The sequence below is a fragment of the Dermacentor albipictus genome, chromosome 8 (genome assembly GCF_038994185.2).
Source record: "Dermacentor albipictus isolate Rhodes 1998 colony chromosome 8, USDA_Dalb.pri_finalv2, whole genome shotgun sequence".
Lineage (NCBI taxonomy): Eukaryota > Metazoa > Arthropoda > Arachnida > Ixodida > Ixodidae > Dermacentor > Dermacentor albipictus.
In genome coordinates this window covers 122,862,531-122,882,500 of record NC_091828.1, presented here as the reverse complement: position 1 = coordinate 122,882,500, position 19,970 = coordinate 122,862,531, and the positions used below count along the sequence as shown (strand labels likewise).

General features: G+C 45.0%; 2 long non-coding RNA genes across 2 annotated transcripts in view; one reads left to right on the top strand and one right to left on the bottom strand.

Annotated features, from left to right (window-relative positions):
* LOC135912986 (uncharacterized) overlaps nucleotides 1-19,970 on the top strand; it is a 126,951-nt gene that overhangs the window by 84,728 nt on the left and 22,253 nt on the right. The window contains exon 2 of the long non-coding RNA XR_010567862.1: nucleotides 3,420-3,515. This is a non-coding gene — a long non-coding RNA (uncharacterized lncRNA). The remainder of the gene's footprint in view (nucleotides 1-3,419; nucleotides 3,516-19,970) is intronic.
* On the bottom strand, nucleotides 8,611-10,319 carry LOC135912984 (uncharacterized). Its single transcript, XR_010567858.1, has 2 exons — nucleotides 10,062-10,319; nucleotides 8,611-8,743 (listed from the first exon to the last, which is right to left on the bottom strand). It is a non-coding gene; the product is annotated as an uncharacterized lncRNA (long non-coding RNA).

Here is a 19,970-nt window from a genome sequence, read left to right as displayed (position 1 = left end):
CTACTGTTATTAACTTGCCTCTCTACTTGCATGAGTCAGACTGTGTTCATTGTAAATGCGCACCTATTCCATACGTGGATTGTGTGAAATATCTCGGAATCTATTTTGATAGTAATTTATCGTGGCAACATCACTTATCACTTGTTTGTTCCAAACTGAGGTCAGTAGCCTGGCTGTTATTTAATATCAAAAGTATTGCGCCCTTGTCTGTAAAAAAGATTATAGCACAGGCACTAGGTTACAGTGTGTTAAGGTATGGCATTACAGTCTTTGGCTTTTGCTCGGATCGTTGGAGATGCAGGGTTGACCGGATTATAAAAAACATTCTTAAAAACGTTGCGTACAATTCCCCAATAGTAACATCTGCAAACATCTTCCGTGAACTTGGGCTACCAAACTTCCATTCATTACTTATAGAAACAGTTGTCCTTAAACATTTCTGGAATTCCGATTTCAAACAAAAACGTGCCGCCGCAAGGGAGCTTAGAAAACATCTCCGTTATGTTGTTCCACGTTCAGCCACAAGGTATGGCGCGGCCAGACGCTGTGCTTATGTGCCTGACATATTTAACAAACTACCAGAAGAGTTATTTAACGCGACATCAAAAAGAACGCTCAAGCACATCCTAAAACAGCTAGAGTAAAATTACCCTCTTGTACATTGCTTTTTTCTTGCATCGCAATATTTACCTCTTCAATTTTTGTTGTATGTAGATAAACAAATGTTATCTTGTTCTTATTTTTTGCCTTTCATTTTTTTCTATTTTTTTTTCATCTCTCATCAATTTTTGTACATCTTTTGCCTTGTCTATCATATTCATTGGCACGGTCCTACAAGCCAACTAAGGCTTAGACCGGCCTGATTGTGTTGTTTTGTATATTGTGTGGCAATAAACATTATTATTATTATTATTATTATTATTATTATTATTATTATTATTATTCTTATTATTATTATTATTATTATTATTATTATTATTATTATTATTATTATTATTATTATTATTATTATTATTATTATTATTATTATTATTATTATTATTATTGCTGTTGTTGTTGTTGTTGGGCTGTCACGGCAACGCTGAGGGCCACCACCCAATGCTTGCGTCGGCGGTTACGCAAGCAAGACGTCAGGAGATTGGAATAAAAACACATTGGAATGCTTTTACGATAAAGGGCCCCTAATATCGGTTATCCGTTAAGAACGTGCATGCACAAAGTGGCCGAAGGTTTTTATTTCGACAAGTATATGGTGGTGCATGCCAATCAACATAATATCAAGTACAGCCCTTAAATTGTCTGTTAGGGCAGATACGTAGTGGCAAATATCCTGCGTCCCAAGTTGCTGTATGATATGAAACAGAGCATCAGCTGGCACTCGCAAAGTGGGGAGAAGAGGCAAAGAAACGTTAGCTTTAAAGCGATGACGCAAAGCAACGCACATAACTTCGCTTGAGCAATCGTATCATTTCTTTTGTGTAGGTAGCCGGAGACTTATGCTGTTCCATTTCAACCGTTTTTGGTTGGTCCTTGGTGTTAAGATTTGATCATGTTGCCGCTGCCTGCCATCTTCAATTGCATTGTGGTGCAATCCGTTGTCGTGCTCCGTGCTTTGAGCATAATCATCAAATAGGTTTGGAACTACTTTCTTTTATCTGTTTCATGCTGGCCTATTATTCTTGTACCGCTTTACATTTCGCTGTTTTCACATATATACAAGAAATTGCAGTTATTGCAAGCTATTGTTTAAGCCACAAACCCTAAGTATTGAGCTAAAGCTTGTTGTTCACCTATGCCAGATGGTACTGAAATATTCAAAATTGAGTCATAAAATCATGAAATAAAAAAAGGATAGGCACAAGAACTTTCTGCAACCGGGTGTACTGCTGTCTGATAGTTGAAAATGAACTTGAATGCTACAAAATGGCCATATATGCTGCAATCGGACAACTTTGGCGGGTATATCATGAGCATCAGCCAGATGTGCTCATGCACTAAGGATATTTGGAAGTAATATTGTTTGTGTCAACTCGGTATGCACAAGGGACATAGGGAAGGTATTAAGCAAAACATATATTATAGTGTTAGGCTTAGGTTATTCGTAATGTTGGTGGGTTAAGCCATTGTCGACCATCTTCTTTTTTTTTTCGTCTTTTCGATTCACGTTCATACTAAGCAGAATAAAATAATTTGAATTATTTTCCTTATTTCACATGTAACCAAGAATGTAAATCTTTACAAAAACAGGAATTTCAATGCAAACCCATTTTTTTTAATTGAAGCTAACATCTCTGAGGTGCCTCCCATAGAAGGTAAGGAAACTTTGATTTTTTTCTTGAAAACTTTATTGCACTTTTTTGTTTCAGAAGTGGTCGCGAAGCCTATGAAATCGGTGGTTTCACTTGAAGGACTTAAGCATTGAAAGCGATAGCAAGGTTCCGCGTCGCGCTCCAGGTTACGAGGGAGACCCCAGGATGATAACGCGATTACGACACTGGAATGACGAGAAGGGAAACATGATGATGCAACGGCCAGTACAGCGTGACGACGACTACGTCGCAAGGCAGTGACGACGATGGCGTGTCGACGATTACCTGATTACCATAAAATGGAGACTAAGGCATGAAGACACTGGGACTTTTACGACAAAATGACGATGTTGAAATAACCCCGATGACATGGCAATATATTCAGTAAACGCAATAAACAGCCCTGTCTGCTTGTGTTTACGCGAATACCGGACACGCTAAAACTCCGTTATAATGATCGTTTGGCCGGATGGGTCAAAACAGCAACCACTTCTTGTTGTTGTGTGCCCCATTTGGCGACGTCGATCAGTGTTTGAGGCATGCTTTATTCAATGCATACGGCGGCCTTTCCAAGTTTTTCTGTTGAGGAACCTGCCCGCCTACTTGGAATGGAATGGGTATGGTAACAAATGAAGTGGGGGATCGCGCAGAGTTTATTCAGCTCCTGTATAAGCAACGATCACACATTAGGTTTGCCGAACTATTTTTGACTCTAGCTCCTCTAATTTGTTAGAAAGACCGCGGCATTTCCATTATAAAATGGCAGGACGCTGCTTAGGTGAAAGTTTAGCCATGATGAACACCTGCTGGTATCAGTTGCGTGAGTTTGTTCCGGTCGTCAAATACTAGAGGCCACATGGTCGAATCGGTGGGCGATTCTCTTTGCACGGGCGAGAATGGCAAGGTAGGCGTGGCAATAATAGCAGGCGGCAACGTCGCTTCGAGTTCCTTCCACCGGCTCCAAGTCGCCGGCGCCCAAGACGATGACCGAGACCTCGAGACGGTAAATCCTTGAAGGAACCAAATGAAGTTTCTCTCTCTCTCTCTCTCTCTCTCTCTCTCTCTCTCTCTCCGCCGGGTAAATACCCGTGCTTTCCTTTCTCACAACAGTTGCAGCTGCCGGGACAGGAGCGCTACCTGTGCTTCCAACTCAGCAGTGTCTTGGTCTTCAGCTACCTCGGCCTTATTGAGCGTGTTCCCGACAGGGTGAGAGACCTGCTTCCCCTTTTTTGAAGTTTTCAGTGGCTTAGAAAAGGACGGGCCTGCTTGGGGGGTTATCTCTGGGTGCGGCTCAGTGTGGTCTACCAGTGGCAATTCCTGGAAGCGATGGTAAAGCAAGACAGGCTCCGGTTTGTGCCACGTTGCGTTGTGCATCCGGGCGCGAGGCACGCTGCATGGTAGAGCATGTATGGTATGTGATGTCGTGCCTTTCTGACTTGCGAAGTCCGCATCGATCGCGGGACTTTCCCTCCGGTGTCGTTCGTTCGGGTTCCGGAGATGTTGATGCACAAAACTTTTGCAGGCGTCCGCATTCTCCCAGGGTGAGGTGTACGGCATTCGCCTATCCCGTGCCGCATGTTACGTTGGCGACACAAGGAGATGCATAAGTGGCTTAGCGAGAGAACATGCTTCTTCCTAAACGGAGCGCTATCTGAACAGCTGGAAGACAGGAGTGAATGCGGCCTCGAGCTGCGGAGCCCTAAGATAGTAGCAATAACACGTGACAACAAACTAGTCATATTCGAAGTTCCGGTGATACACAAGCCATTTTCGACGTTACGTCAGCACACGGTCTGAGGTTGCAAGCAACAGTGCGAAAGCTTTCTACGGTTGGCAATACGAGGTCCACAGCACTACCGCCCGTATTTTGCCAAAAACATACACCGTCACAGCCCCTTCTCGTCCGCCCCCTATCCCCTCCCTTCTTCATCCTGCGCACATGCGCCTTTAATGTAAAACAAAAATCAATCGATATTCTGAATTGTGTCACATCTCGTAACCTTTGATTCTGCTGAGTAATAGAAGTCTATACATATATAGACTTCTATTATTCTCATTCCTGTAGTATAACTGATGGTGTGCATGGCAGACGCTGTACGTTGCCAATACGGTTTGCAAAGGCTGCTCCTTCAATTGCAAGTAATGTTAAGCATTTTCTCCTGCATTCCAGATTTGTCTGCCTGTGAGCGTAAGCAACCTAGTTTCAAGACGCGCCACTTTAGCAGGAATGCACTTGAGCGTCTAGACAGAAAGCTGCAAGACGTCGAAAAATTGCATCTGTCAACGTGAAAAAAAAAGTAAGGAGAGTGCAATGAATATGTTGATATGTTTTAATTGAATGTTGATTTAGCACTTACAATCCGTAGAACGGGCATGAGAATGCCGATTTAGAGAGTCGGAACTCTCAAACCTTTGCTCAACTGCTCAATTCTTCTTCGACGCTTCTCTTCATTCGCCGCTGTGGTAGAAATGTATTGCATTTAGAAAATATGTTTGAAGGAATAGCATATAGTAATTCAGACGATTTAAAACAATCACTCACAGGGAGCGTAAGCTCCACGCAGGAGTTCAGCCAGAATTTATCGTTCCGGCTTATCAAGTTAGGCAAGTTTATCATTCTGGGAAAGATTACTTGTTCAACACGACATTGACTTCCTTATAGTGCAATTCCGTTAGCCGTTACAAGGGATAGCCGTTACAGCGGGAACACATAAAGAAAGTTAACAGCTGCAAAAGCAACCAGAATAATGGTAAGTTGATGTCTTATTCTTCAACGGACAGCAATACTTGAAAGTTTTTGTTCATTTCAGTAGAAAACAACATTCATGTAGCGACAAAATATGCGATACAAAAAAAGTCGCAGTTTCACCCGAAAGGCGGAGCATCGTTTGCGATAGCAAATAAGTAGACAGCTATGTGAAGTAAGGATAGTATGTTATCAGGTATTTAAACTGGGAACACCTGAGGGACTCAAATGTTTTCACCGTGTGTCGGTTGCGTTCGTTGTCTCCGGACATACGGATGCACCTCCCGACTGGGTTACCACGACGTGAAGAGACCATGCTCTACCGTCTGTGGCTAGGTGTTGCCTTTACGAACTCATATGCTTTCCTCATTGGAATGGCCAACAGCCCCACGTGCGACACATGCAACATCGACGAGACGCTCGCACTTATTATCTGTGTGTGCCCGCGATATTATAGTGCTCAGAGACAAGTGATGTGCAGAATACTGCACCAGTTGGACAATCGTTCACTATCAGAACTAAAAGCTTTAGGCCAATGCTCCGAAAGAACATCCGCGTTGAAGGCCTTACTCGCGTTATTAAAGTTCCTGCGGTCTACGGGGCTTCACAACAGACTCTAAGAATGCGCCCCCTACCGCTTTGAGGTGTACGCGCTTTGTTCGTGCTTCTCTCTTTCTTTCTATCTCCCCCTTCCGCTCTGTTTCTCTTTTTATCCCCCTTACCCCTTCCCCCTGCGCAGGTTAGCCAACCGGAACTACCTTTGGTTAACCTCCCTGCCTTTCTCTGCATTATTTTCTCTCTCTCTCTAAACTTGGAAACATTTGCTTACTAACTGAATCAACAAGCATGGTGTCAGCGCGCACAAGCAAACATGAACACATCACACTCGATGAGCGCAGACACTCGCCGTCAAAAGACTGGTGTGAGGAAGCATGGTAGCAGCAGCGAGCGAAGTGACCTTCGTGCGGTCCATCGCTTCAACGCAAACAGCGGTGAGAACACAGCGCGCACAAAGGTATGAGTCGTCTGCAGATCCCTTTCAAGATACGGCGTGCGCCACCGTGCAAAGTACGCACTTGTTGTGGAAGTCAAGCCGCGCACCTTTCCCCTCTCTCTCCTCCATATATGGCACGCGAGACTGAGCCGTGATCGTCGTTTTCCTTCGCGTGCTTTCACTCGCACGTACAGCACACGACTCACGGCGATTATTTTATCGCCCTTGGAGTTTATGCGGAACATTGCGGGGACGGCGACGGCAAAAATGCGCCCGGAGTGTCCGTATATTTCCTATGGCAATAAAAATAAAAGGTGTTCTATAATTCAGTTATGCTAAATATTCACGAAAATTTTCTTACACTTGAAACCAGCTGCAATGGCCAAGTGACTACGGCGTTGCAGGGCAGTGCTCGAGGGCGAAATTTTGGTCGTGGCTGCTGCGACATTCTTCGATGGAGGAGAAATACAAAAACGCTAGAGTCCATTGATTAAGGTGCATGTTTGAGAATCCTGGGTGTTCGAAACTATTCCAGTGTCCCCCACTACGGCGTGCCTTATAATCATATTGAAGTTTTCGCATGTAAAAGCTCAAAATTTATATTTAGTTTGTTTTATATGCTCACTGCCACCAAATCTGCGACGTTTCGGGCAGTTTCAGTGCTGCCTATTAAATCCGCCGCCTATTGAAGAGAGTAGGACAGGTTGTGTGCCAATGTACAAGGCACGTGCACCTCCCCAATTTTAAGTTTCGTACGCTTTTTGTGCATGCGTGGCCAATTCATGCTTCTCTCGTTCCACTGGGTCTCGAGTTTTAGGCCTAATTATAACACAAAGTTGTGCGTGATGTATAAATTTCTGTAATTTCCGGAGAATAAACTGTAAATGTTAGGGCGTCGTGGTGCCTGCATGTCCCTTTTGTACTTCTCCGCTGTACAAATGTTGTCCAATTTCGCAAGCCAACGCGCCAGACACACCGCAGGGCTGCGAAAAGGCGAGGTTTCGTACTTTCTGAGTGCCCTTTGTTGTTAACTGTTAAAATAACCTATGTAAAGAAGAAGGAGCATAGAGAGGTCTAACGCAACTGCTTTCTACGGGAAATTTTTCGAGATAAAGAAAAAAAAAGTCTCAGGGGAGCGGCGCTTGAGTTCCCGCATCGCAGTCATACGTTTCTTGCCTCGCACGTAACGGATGACGTCAATATATGTTCTGCTTTTCTTTTACAATGGCACTCTTCCGGAGATTACGTACATGGTCTGACTCACATAACTGGATTAGGCTGCGCCAAGAATAGCTATCGCATGACACATCGGCCTCTTGCTCCATGGACTGCAATACTGTTACACTAGTGAGGTTTTCCGTTTGCTGTGTACGGCTAAACTGAGTCAAAATCATGTGTTTGAAGTTATTCTAAAAAGTAGAAAACTAGCCCCCCAACAAGTATTACTCAGTTACCGTTATTCTACAGTGGGCCCCTTTCTTTGTGTTCCTTGCGCCTGTCCCGTCTCGCTTGCTGTGTGTTGTCTTTTCCCCTCTTCTGGAAACATGCACCAACTAGCCCCCCAACAGGTATCACTTAGAAAAGGCCCCTTTGCACTTTACGTGGATCAGAAATGGCCAAACGCTGGCATGAATTTGTACCAGCTTTATCCCAACTCTGGCACTTGAGCATAGCGCTACGGAGTCCAATTTAGGCCCAGTATTGAAGCCAGGATTGGGCTAACATCGTGACAGTACAGCAGCCAATGTGCAACTAGCATTGCACCTGCGCTAGGTTGTATTGTTACCTTTATGAACGCCCACATCGGGCGCCAGTGCCCGCTTTAAGACGAATGCTTCAAATGCACTGGTTTGAGAGTGCTCAGCCGATATTACAGCCAACCTATTGCCAGTGGCATTTGTTTTATTCACTTACCCTGGGGCCCATATGGGCATTACAAGCTTTTTTTTTTCTGCATATGGGAACGAAGCCCATCAGGACGTAAACGGAGGAAGGGGTTGAGCTGGGCGGCGTCAGCTGGAGCCAGCTTAATTTCATCACACCTCCCTCACGGGCGTCGCGGCTTGACTGCTGTCAACTCCAGCATACAACAAACGGCACCTCGTGTACTGACCCTGCTTACACTTTTACCTGGTACAATTTCTTGCGTTGCGTCTGCTTTTTTAAACGAACTGGTGGCCCTCGAAAACATCGCACTCGTTAGCGTAAGCCCTTATAACACACACTTTCCACTGACTATTGGCATAAATCCCTGTATTTACACTCTTTCTTTCACACACACTTTTCTTAATTCCATTATGCCCATTCTTTCTGCCCATTTTGTTTCCAATCTTGCTAGACCTGGGTCTCTGGCTGAAGCGTCGACGATAAACAGTTGTTTTTGAATGAGTACACCAACCTAGTTTTGCATATATACTTTGCCGGACAAACAGAAAACGAACTTTTAAAATTCTAACGCCTTTATTTTTCCCCGACAGAAAGGGTGGTGTACTGTGTGCTCAAAAAAATTGTGCTGCACTGGAATACACTGTACACAATGAAAGTATAGCCTGGAACACGACTTTTCAGCATTCAAACAGAAAGCCTTTATTGGTGTTGCGGAGCAAAAATTTGCAGAAATGAATCACTTTGTTCTTTCATCCATGCAGTGGAGTGGACGTCCCGGGTGAAATTATCCCTTACTGCCACATGCTGCTGTAAAAGAACATTCAGCCATCAAATTCTAGTAATATTAAAGAACTCAGGTGTCATGGGCGACAAACAGAATACACAAGTGGAGACATATATTTGCAGCAGACCGGTATTTGCTAGGCAGAATGGAGCCAGATATTGCATCGCGATTGCGTTGAGGCGATAGCAAATCTGAATGAATAGTTCAAGGCTCACAAAGAAAAACCCTTCAGGCTGTCTTCAGTTCGCCAACGTATTCCACGTGATAGCAGCCACAGTCTCAATTAGTGATGGGCATGTTACTGCAGCTGGTTACATTCCTGAAGAGCAGTACACAGTATACAAAGAAACATAATATGGGGTGCCTTTTTAAGTGCGAAACCGCGAAAAATTTTGTGGCTTAGTTTTGTTATAATAAGCCCATACTCCAAAGAGTCGTCTTTGCCCACATCGAAAATCCAGTACCGCTACTTGAATAATTACTTATCTTACTAAATTGAACTTTGGTAATCTCGTTTCATTCCTTTCGTAATATTTAATACTCTATTTTCACCAATTTTCAATTACTTCTTTGTTGTCCAGCCCTCGACACCCAGCGGTGAAAGCCAATTCGGCCATCTGTCCAAAAGAACCCTGCCCTAGCGTATTCGAAGGGATATTCAGCAAATAACGTTACTTTGGTGCAACACAAATGGTTTGCTTAATCCATTAATGGCAAGCATTATATACCACATTACGCGAAAATCTGTCTGCGCAGTCGTCGTGACCTAGAGATGGTACCAAAAATGCTCGACGGGGCAAAGAGTAAAAACACATTGAAAATGCTCGCGTTTGAATCAAATTTCTCAGTGAGGTTCCTGTAAGCAAAGTAAATTAATGGCGTTATCGTGCACATCCGCATTACTCCATGCTACGCTGTGTAACATACGCGCCAATCGCCTGAACTTAGTGCCTAGCCCTGACGCAAGAGAAGTGTGCACGCAAGGTTAGCGGGTGATTGTGGCACAATGCTGCCGGAACCGAAGCGTACAAGGCACAATGAGCTCCGCAACTGCTTCTACGTCCTCCGAAGCTGTGACCAAAGTTTCGTGCAGTTCGCCCAGTCCTCGTCAACGATATCTACCGAAAAATAGGTTTGCTGAGCGGTACTGGCATCCTGCACATCTATTGTAAGCACGGATGCAGCTGAGGAAAGCAATGAACGCGTCACCACGATATCAAACATCACCGTGCAAACGCTAAAACTGTGATAACGGTATACGCGGTACTTTCCTAAAAAAACAGCAGCAGCACCATGTTTTCAAACGTATTTCACTTCAGCAGGTGAACACAAGCCACGTACCTGGGCGTCTCCTAGTTGTGGTTGGTCGTGGAGTGCGGTGGTAGTAGATACTTTGCGGTTGCCTATCAGGGATGGTATCTCTGCGTGTAGGATTCTTGGGACTAATGGCTGGGTTTCCTGCGAGAACGCAGGCGGGAATGTTTCCCTGTAACTTGACAAGAAGGCAAAGTGCAGTAAAAACGAGCAGTGCACTTAATCTGAAAGCCTTTGCCATAGTCCACAGGCGGAAGAGTACGTGAGGCGCAGCTTGTGCGCTTATACGCATGCTCGACAATAGATAACAAAATGAGATGAAATATTCACCTTTCTTCTCTTAGATGTTCCATTGTTAGTCTCCGGCCGGTCAGTACAATTCTGTTCATCCCGCTTATGCGCTGTTGAGCACATGTTAACCATGAATGCCGAGAAAAAAAGTACATTTACGTTTTCAACTTTGTTCTCTCCGGCGTAGGCGCGTCGATGCTTTCTGCGAGTGTTAACCTAGGAGTGTTAGCCAGCACCACGACTCAGAAACCTAACGCTCCCTGAAGGATTAGTTCTTGTAGTAACACATAAATACCGCAGAATGTGGATGGGAGAACGGCACCGCGGTAGCTCGATTGGTTGGGCATAACACGTGTAATGTGAAGACGTGGGATCGTTCCCCACTTTCGGCAATTTGTTTTTCATCTACTTTCATTTCTATTAATTTGTCATTTCTTTAATTCAATTAGAAAGTATAAGTACGTTTCCCTGTGTTGTCCTTGGTGCCTTTGTTTATTGGCTTCTCATACTAAGATCAATAAATATTGGGCCCCTCGGTTAACGTACACACACACACACACACACACACACACATATATATATATATATATATATATATATATATATATATATATATATATATATATATATATATATATATATATATATATATATATACGTGTGTGTGTATGTGTGTGTGCGTGTGTGTGTGTGTACGTGTACGTGCTAGATAAGAATGTTTTTTTTTAGTGTGAAAGTATCCCTCGAATACACGCAAAGTGCTTCGGGTGGGAAGTCTCGCGGCAATTTCGCGTGCATTTACGCATTTTTTTCAGGCACGGAAAAACACTTTTATCTAGCACCTACTGTGAACAAAAAGCTGTATCGGTAGTTTTCCATGTCGCTCTACATTTTCTCATGGACACTTTCCATCTAATTATGATATTTCAGAAGTTGTATAATTATTCGGACTAATGACCTAATTAGGTGGAATGAAAAAAAAACATAATTGAAGTCTCCCCAAGTGATGGCAAACAACATTACCTGGGTTCTCTCCTGCTACGTGCCATTCGCATTTTTTTTTTAATTCTGGGTAAAGTTAGGTGGCACAGCCTGTATATGAGTTACGCAGGCTCCGTAGGGCGGTAAATGCGCTCCATCTGCGCGCTACTGTCTGTTCCACCATGCACAAGAAGCGTTTCGTGACTTGCGTTGTTGAGGTTGTTTATTCAATTCCGCTATCATGTGGGAAGAGATGTATAGGCCAAACTGATCACTGCCCTAATGAAAGGCGAAAAGAACATGATTACAATGGGCACGCAGCTATTCAGGGACGCATGGGAATTTACTGTCACCAATGTAGATGTAAGCCGAATTTTTATCGGTGTTGGGGGGGGGGTGGGGGGAGAGAAAAGCAGAAGGCAGGGAGGTTAACCAGAATACCGTCCGGTTGGCTACCCTACACCGGGGGAATGGGAAAGGGGAAAACAAGGATGACAGGGAGAGAGAGGAGGGAAGGAAAGAAGGAAATTAGTGGTGAGTTCGCTGACGCGTGTGGTCTTATACAAATATTATTAATAGTCACAGTTGTTCGTACAAGCCCGTCGTCCTCAAGAAGCACGAAATCACCTTCACCTCTTTATGGGCCGACGAGTGTGGTGTTCCAGCAGCACCTGTACAGAAAGCGGCCGATTGTCCAGTTTTTGGATAGAGTTCGCAAGTTCTTCTTTTTCTGCGGCATTGCGTGGACAGTGGCGCAGCAGTTGGTGGATATTTTCTTCGATGCCGCAGACCTCGCATGCTGCACTGTCGGTCACTCCCATTAATGTAGAGTATACCTTTGTTAAGGAAACTCCTAACCAAAGACGACAGAAGAGCGTAGCTTCACGTTGAAGAAGTCCTAGTGGAGGTCGGAGTTCAAGGGAGGAGTTTAGTCGATGCAGTCGAGTAAGTCGTAAGTTTGTCGAGTCACACTCGGTCAGTGAGAGACTGCGTTCCAGGTGTCGAAGCTGCCTTGCTGCGTCTGTCCTCCAAAGCGGAATTGGAACGCTCTGCACTTCTTGGTGTTTTGTGCGAGCAGTGTAATCGGCGGAATCATTGCCACTGATTCCACAATGGCCAGATACCCTTGAAAGGCAATCTCGTGACCTTTTCGTTGGGCGTGATTGTGAAGTTTCACGATTTCGCATGCCAATTGGTCATGACATCCGTGTCAGAGAACTGACTGCGCATACTGCAATGCCGGTTTTGAATCACAGAACACAGCCCATATTCCAAGTCTTTCAGAATCAATGAATTCCAGTGCGCGGCGCAAAGCCGTTAGTTCTGCCGCCATTGAGGTCGTGACATGCGATGTCTTGAAACGCAGTGTTATTCCTCGCGTTGGTATAACCACCGCACTACCAGAACTGGACGACATAGTCGATTCATCGGTATAGATGTGCGCGTAGCTGCTTTGCTTTTCATGCAAAAGAAGTAAGCGCAGCTGTTTTGTAGCAGGGGCCGGTAGATCTGTCTTCTTCTGTAGACCTAGAATCATTATATGTACTTGTGGACTGCTCAAGCACCATGGAGGAAACACTGGCTTGGCTGCAGGTGCGTACCTTTAAGTAAACGACGCACGATGTGCACTGGCAGTAGCGCTAAATGTCGAGCAGGGCCTTGCAGCAGTGAGGCTCGCCACGATGTGGGAAGAGGCCCTAGCATAATGTCTGAGATGGATACGCATTATTTCAACGGTAATGTGCATCGTGATTGGGTAATCCTGCGCAATGGCAATGGTTTCAGCCGTTGATGCACTGCGCGGTAAGCCAATACATATATTAAGGGCTTGGGCTTGAATGCTCTGAACCGTACGCAGGTTAGTCTTGCAGGTGTTGGATATTGCACGCAGGCTGTACCGCAGGAATCCAACGAACAACGTTATGTACAGCTGTAGCATAGCGTGTATAGATACTCGCCAACCTTTTCCTGCAAGGAGGCTGAACAGCTGGCAGATAGCAGTCAGCCGCTTTTTCAGGTAATTCACGTGCTGAGTCCAAGACAGGTCTCTGTCAATTACGACTCCCAAGAACCTGTGACTTCTGCTGTATGGTGTAAGTTGCCTATTAATAGATATACCGTAAGCTGGCATTGGCTTCTTCGTGAATGCCACCATTGCTCACTTCCCGCATGGAATTTCAAGTCCTTGTTGACGAAGGTAGCAAGGTGTCATTGTGGCTGCCTTCTGAAGCCGAAGGCGAAGCTGAAGTCGTGTTACACCTGATGCCCAAATGCAGAAGTCGCCCGCGTAGATGAGAAGTCGTACGGGGCTTGGCAGGTTGTCAACTAATCCACTCAGGGTGAGGTTGAAACGAGTCGGGCTAAGCACTCCGCCTTGAGGGACTCCTCGGCCGCCGTAATGCTCGGATGTCGGGCCATTTTCTGTTTATGTCCAACTACTTACTCTGTAAGTAGTTGGACAGCCACACATATATATTACCACCTTTAACTTCACCTTTAACCTTCATTGGCCGCAGCTATCATCCCTTTGTCACAAGTTGGCTGAATTCATTAACAACCTTAGATTTCGACTTATTTCAAGTTGTCAGAGAGCCCACTCGAGGAACTAATGTTCTAGACATGATTTTTACTAACGCTCCTGAAACAGTCGGTCCAATTTCTTGTCTAGATGGTTTTAGTGACCACAAATAACTTCAGTTACAAATTAACGTGCCTTTAAAATTTGCGGGAGTGACGGTTAAACAGATTCGCGATAATAATAGGGCTAACTAGGATGAAATGAATGCTTACCTGGATGCGTTCTTTAATGAAACCGTCTTGCCGTCCTTCCAAAATTGTAACATTGATGATAACTGGGTACTTTTTAAAAATGCCATTTTAGCTTTAATTGTCAAGTACGTTCCTCTAGTCACAATAACGAATGATAAATCTAAGCCTTCGTTTAATAAGTATATTCATACTCTACGTGCTAACAAACATACAAACGTACTAAGAAATCGCGTGAGCCTAATTTGTGGGCTGAATATACAAGGTGTTTAAAGAAGTACTGCGCTGAAGTAACCTCGGCTAAAGGCAAGTACTACTTCCGCGACCTACCTTCATTACTAGCTTCTTATCCTAGAAAGTTTTGGCGAACCATTGCTCCAGACAGCACTATCCATCACATATAGCTACAAAAAGATAACCAAATGGAGCTGTCAGATCAAGAGAGCGCATATGAATTCAATAGATTCTATTCATCTGTGTTTACTGTTGAAGATCATTCCAAAATACCCATTATTCCTGATCATGAATTTCGATGCATGGAGCCCATTGCCATCACAATTCAAGGAATCGCATGCCTCATTACTAACCTTAGTATCTTCCTCTGCTGGTCCCGATAACATATGCTCTAAAATCTTGGAGAATACATTGTCTAGCTCTAGCAAAATATTATATCACGTTTTTTTCTCAATCGTTATCGACAAGCCATCTTCCACTTGACTGGGAAGTTGGAAAAGTAATTTCAGTGTTTAGAATTGGTAACAGCAATATGGCGGAGAACTACCGCCTTATCTCGCTCACTTACATATGTTGCAAAATACTTGAGCATATTACTGCGTGGAATATTTTTAACCACCTCGAGGTTAATAACTTCTTTTTTAATAATCAGAATGGGTTGCGATAATCTTTTTCGTGTGATACGCAGTTACTGGAATTCACCCCTTACTTGCACTTTAACATGGATAATAACCTTTAAACTGATTGCACCTTTCTTGACTACTCACAAGCATTTGATCGCGTTGCTCACTGCCGCCTCATCTCTAAGCTATCTGCTCTTAGACTAGACTCCCTAACGCTAACTTGGCTTCGTAACTTTCTATCTTTTCGCAAGAAGATCACAGTAGTCAATAATTTTGCTTCTTCTTTTTCTCATGCCACATCCGGTGTTCCGCAGCGTAGCGTGCTAGGCCCAATTTGCTTTCTTTTAATTTATATTAATGACCTACCTTCTAACATTTCCTCTTGCATGCGACTATTTGCTGACGACTGCATTGCATACCGCACTATTGAAAGTCATAATGACCATTTGATCCTCCAAATGAACCTTAACCTCTTTTATGCCTGGTGTGATAACTGGCTTATGACGTTGAACTCGAATAAGTGCAAAACAATTTTGTTTACTCATAAACAGTTACTTTCAAACTTCATGTATTCTATAGACAGCGTTTCGCTGCCCCGTGCGGTGTCATATAAGTACTTGGGCTTGCATCTTACATCCGACCTATCATGGAAATTGCATATCACCAACATATATGTGCTAAAGCGTCACAAACGCCGGGTTACTTGCGTCGAAATTTGCGCCATTGCTCAGCTCATACACGCAAATTGGCATATTTAACCTTCGTCTGTTCACAGCTTGAATTTCCTTCGTCCATCTGGTCTCCTCATCAAAAGTATTTAATCTCAATGCTGGAAACCATACAAAATAGAGCCGCTCGGTTCATTTCATGTAACTATAAACGCCATTCGAGTATAACAAAAAAAGCCGCCAGCAACAACACCCGCACGTGACGTCACTGCACTAACCCTTTAAAACTAACACGCCGAGGATGACGAGGCCGCCTTTGACGAAGATAGGTCCACCTATCGAAACGTTGGCCAGCCTGTCTGAGGCACTTCAACCCTGTTTTAAAAAAGTTTATACCAAAATTAGGCTAGGCATTTCACTCCAGGCGTTAAGTATTCGTCGTTCTGTTGTTCTTTATTCTTAATAGACAAATATATTCGCAGCGTAACGACATCTCCACTGCCACTTGAAAAAGCATTACGTACATCCAGGCGCCTTCATAATCACCTCAGCTTCAAACACATATTTGGTAAAACTAAAGCTTTCAATTCCTCGGCTTTGCCACAAGCCATCGCACTTTGGAACGACCTTCCATATGTCATTGTTTCAATAACTAACCGCTAACATTTCCGTGAGTGCTTATATACACATTTTACAAACTGAGACTGTATAATGATGTATTTTTTTGTTCTCCTTACAGTTACTTTTCTTGTTCTTGTTCTTGTTCTTGTTCATGCTCATCACGTATTTTATTGTATAATCCCCCATCACTCAATGCTCCCACCGGAACCTGTGATGTACCTTTAAATAAATAAATACGTCCAGCGGCTTCTAACGCGCTAAGGATGGCTTCATGGGTGACATTATCATAAGCCTCCTTAACGTCTAGAAACAGACCAGCAGATAGTCGTTTACAGGCCTTTTAGTGTTGCACAAATGTTACCAAGTCAACAGCGTTGTCTGTTGACGAACGGCCAAGCCTGAATCCAGCCATAGCATCTGGGTAGATTTCATAGTACCTTAAGTACCATTCCAGACGTGTTAAAATCATGATTTCCATTGTTTTGCCGACACAGCTGGCAAGTGCGATCGGGTGGTATGAGCAAATGTCCAACGGTGACTTGCCAGCTTTGACAAGTGGAATGAGGCGATCTCAACTTACGCTCAAGATTCTTGAAGCTGACGTCATAGCAAGGCCTAGCAGCACATATGCTAGTGCGTCTAAAGAAAGAGCAGAAAATCTTGCGGAAAATGGCCAGAGACGGATCATCACACAGAGATGCTTCTGCAGCGATAAGGCGACACCACTCTCGGAAACGAAAGTCTACGACATCCTCTTTCGGTTCAAGGGAAAAGTCTCGTCCGGCAACGCCACCTCCTGTTCCATCTGTCTCCAGTAACAGCACGAATGTCATCGATAAAAGCGGCCCTGCTTTTCCTGCTTCATCAAGTGAGGTGTGGCCAGCACTGCCGAAGACATGCCACGCGCCAGAGCCACAGCACATGACTCGCCACTTAACGTCAAATGTCACTTCAGTTGACCAAGTGCGAGACAAGGATTCCCAGGTGATTGCTATGCTCAAATCCCTCACGAATGTCATGCGTCTACTACTGACAAACATGGACACTCCGGCTGCTCGTAGCGCACTGCAAGTGCTGGACGCGCTGACTCCAGTACTTGAAAGCATCGCATAGCACCATGGCCCGCCCCTCGCTGCCCTTCCATAAGGAAGTCAAGAAAGCATCTTTACTGCAGTGGAATGCCCGTGGTCTCAAATCGAGAATTTCAGATTTCAGACACTACGTTTTCGAAAACCGATTTCCCATACTTGTGATTTGCGAACCGAACGTGCAGAATGTTATACGCATTTCTGGCTATGAGGCATTCATGTCCTCTACCTGTGGTGATGTAAGCAAGGTAATCGTATATATTAGATGTGATCTGACATACGTGTTGCACCCAGTCCCGCCGCACGACGACAACCAGTACGTTTGTTTAATTGTGAAAACGAACAAGTTTACGTTCACACTCGTTGCTGTTTACCTTGCTCCTTCACGCGGATTCGACTCTAAACGACTGCACGACGTGCTATCAGCGACACCCCACCCTACGATTCTCACCGGAGATTTTAATGCTCACCATCCGCTTTGGGGGAGCTTGAAGATGGACTCCAGGGGAAGGAGACTAGCATCCTTTGCCACACAGCACGACCTTCACTGCCTCAATGATGGTAGCCCAACATATTTACGTGGGCTTACATACAGCAGCTGCCTAGACTTGACCCTGGTTTCTCGGCGTCTCGAAAGAAACGTGCAATGGTTTCCAGACATCGAATCCCGTGGAAGCGACCACATTCCGACGTACCTGAAGATCAAGGGACTATTTAAATGCCCCTCCACGACACTCCGGAGAATTGACTGGTCGGCGTTTCGGTCGCACATGGAGGAAGTATGTCAGCGAGGGAACCATTCAAGTCTGGAAACCGAAATTCAAAAAGCCATGCAAGATACTACGCGTGCTTTTCAGCCTTTCCCGAAATACGAAGAATTTGAAGCCGAACTGCAGCGACTACGAGCAGTTCGCCGGCGGGCTGAAAGAAGATACAGGAGAACCAAATCCATCCATGATCTCAGAGAGGCAAGGCGGATGCAAAAGAAGATTCAACGCCGCATTGACGCACTTCAATCTCAAAGATGGAAACGTTTCTGCGAGTCGTTGGATCCACGTCAGCGATTATCTCAGATATGGAGAACTGTGCGTGGACTTCGTGTATCACCGCAACAGCGTGTTCCTTTTAAGTCCCTCGCTTTACAACAAGGTCGCAGCGAATTAGACCTTGCCGAAGAATTTTGCTCAAGACTTGCCAGCTCGCAGCCTCAACGCGCCCTTACACCATGTGCCACTCCTGTGCCACGGGACTCCCGCATGGATGTAATGTTTTCGGTGGAGGAGCTTGAAGCGGCACTAGCGACTTGCAGGCGCTCTTCGTCACCTGGGCCGGACGGCGTTACCTATGCGGCGCTCGCCAATCTTGGGCAGAATGCACGCCTCATGCTGCTAAACCTTTACAATGAGTCTTGGCGCAACGGTTTGGTTCCACGTGAATGGAAATGCAGCCGCTTGGTTCCACTTCTCAAACCTGGTAAATCACCGTTAAACTTGTCATCGTACCGCCCCATCGCTCTGGCCAGCTGCATAGGGAAAATAATGGAACGAATGATTTTGACGCGCCTGGAATGGTACCTGGAAAGTTACAACGTGTACCCAGATGCTATGGCTGGCTTCCGGCGTGGGCGCTCATCCATAGATAATGTCATCGATTTGGTCGCGTATGTTCAACATCAAAAACGGATGAAACGACTCACTGCGGCATTATTCCTTGACATAAAAGGCGCCTATGACAATGTAGCACATTATGCCATTATAGAGGCTCTGATTAAAGCAGGAATCGGTGGCCGCACTTTTCAGTGGCTGTGCAGTTATTTGACTGACAGGCATTTCTTCGTGATGACCGAAGAAGGCGCCACGACTCAACACCAAACGTTCTGTGGAGTACCGCAAGGCGGAGTGTTGAGCCCGACGCTATTCAACCTAGTGCTCGTTGGCCTAGTCAGATGCTTGCCCAACACAGTTCAAGTATCAATCTATGCCGACGACATCTGCATTTGGGCGTCTGCTGTAACACGACTGCAGGTACGAGCACGGCTACAAAAGGCAGCTACCTTAACATCACTGTACTTGCGAAAACAGAACTTAGAGCTGTCTTCAGAGAAATGCTGCCTTGTTTCTTTCACTCGGAAGGAAATGAAGCGTTATTCTGTAAGTGTCAACGGCCAAGCAGTTGCACATGCACGTAAACACCGCTTTTTAGGGGTAATTATCGACCGCGACCTATCATGGAGCCCGCACGTTTCGTACCTAAAGAAGAGGTTGCTGACAATAATACATCTCCTCAAGTTTCTCGGCGGAAAGTCATGGGGCACGTCGGTGCGATCAATGCTGCATCTTTATAACGCCTTGTTCCTCGGCTTCGCAAGATACAGCCTCCCTGTGCTTGGAAACACCTGCAAAACAAACCTGCGTGTACTCCAGGGACTACAAGCTCAAGCCCTAAGGACGTGTCTCGGCCTTCCGAGGTGTGCGTCTACAGCGGCAACGATTGTCATAGCTCGAGATCACCCAATAACAACGTACTTGGTAACCGACGCTCTCAAAGCGCATATTCGCCACGTTGCCCGACTACCTTCTCACCACCTTGCCGCTCTACCCGCAGAAAGGCCACACGCAGCTATCAGTCGTATGATTGTTGCCAATCGCACCTCATTGCCAATGA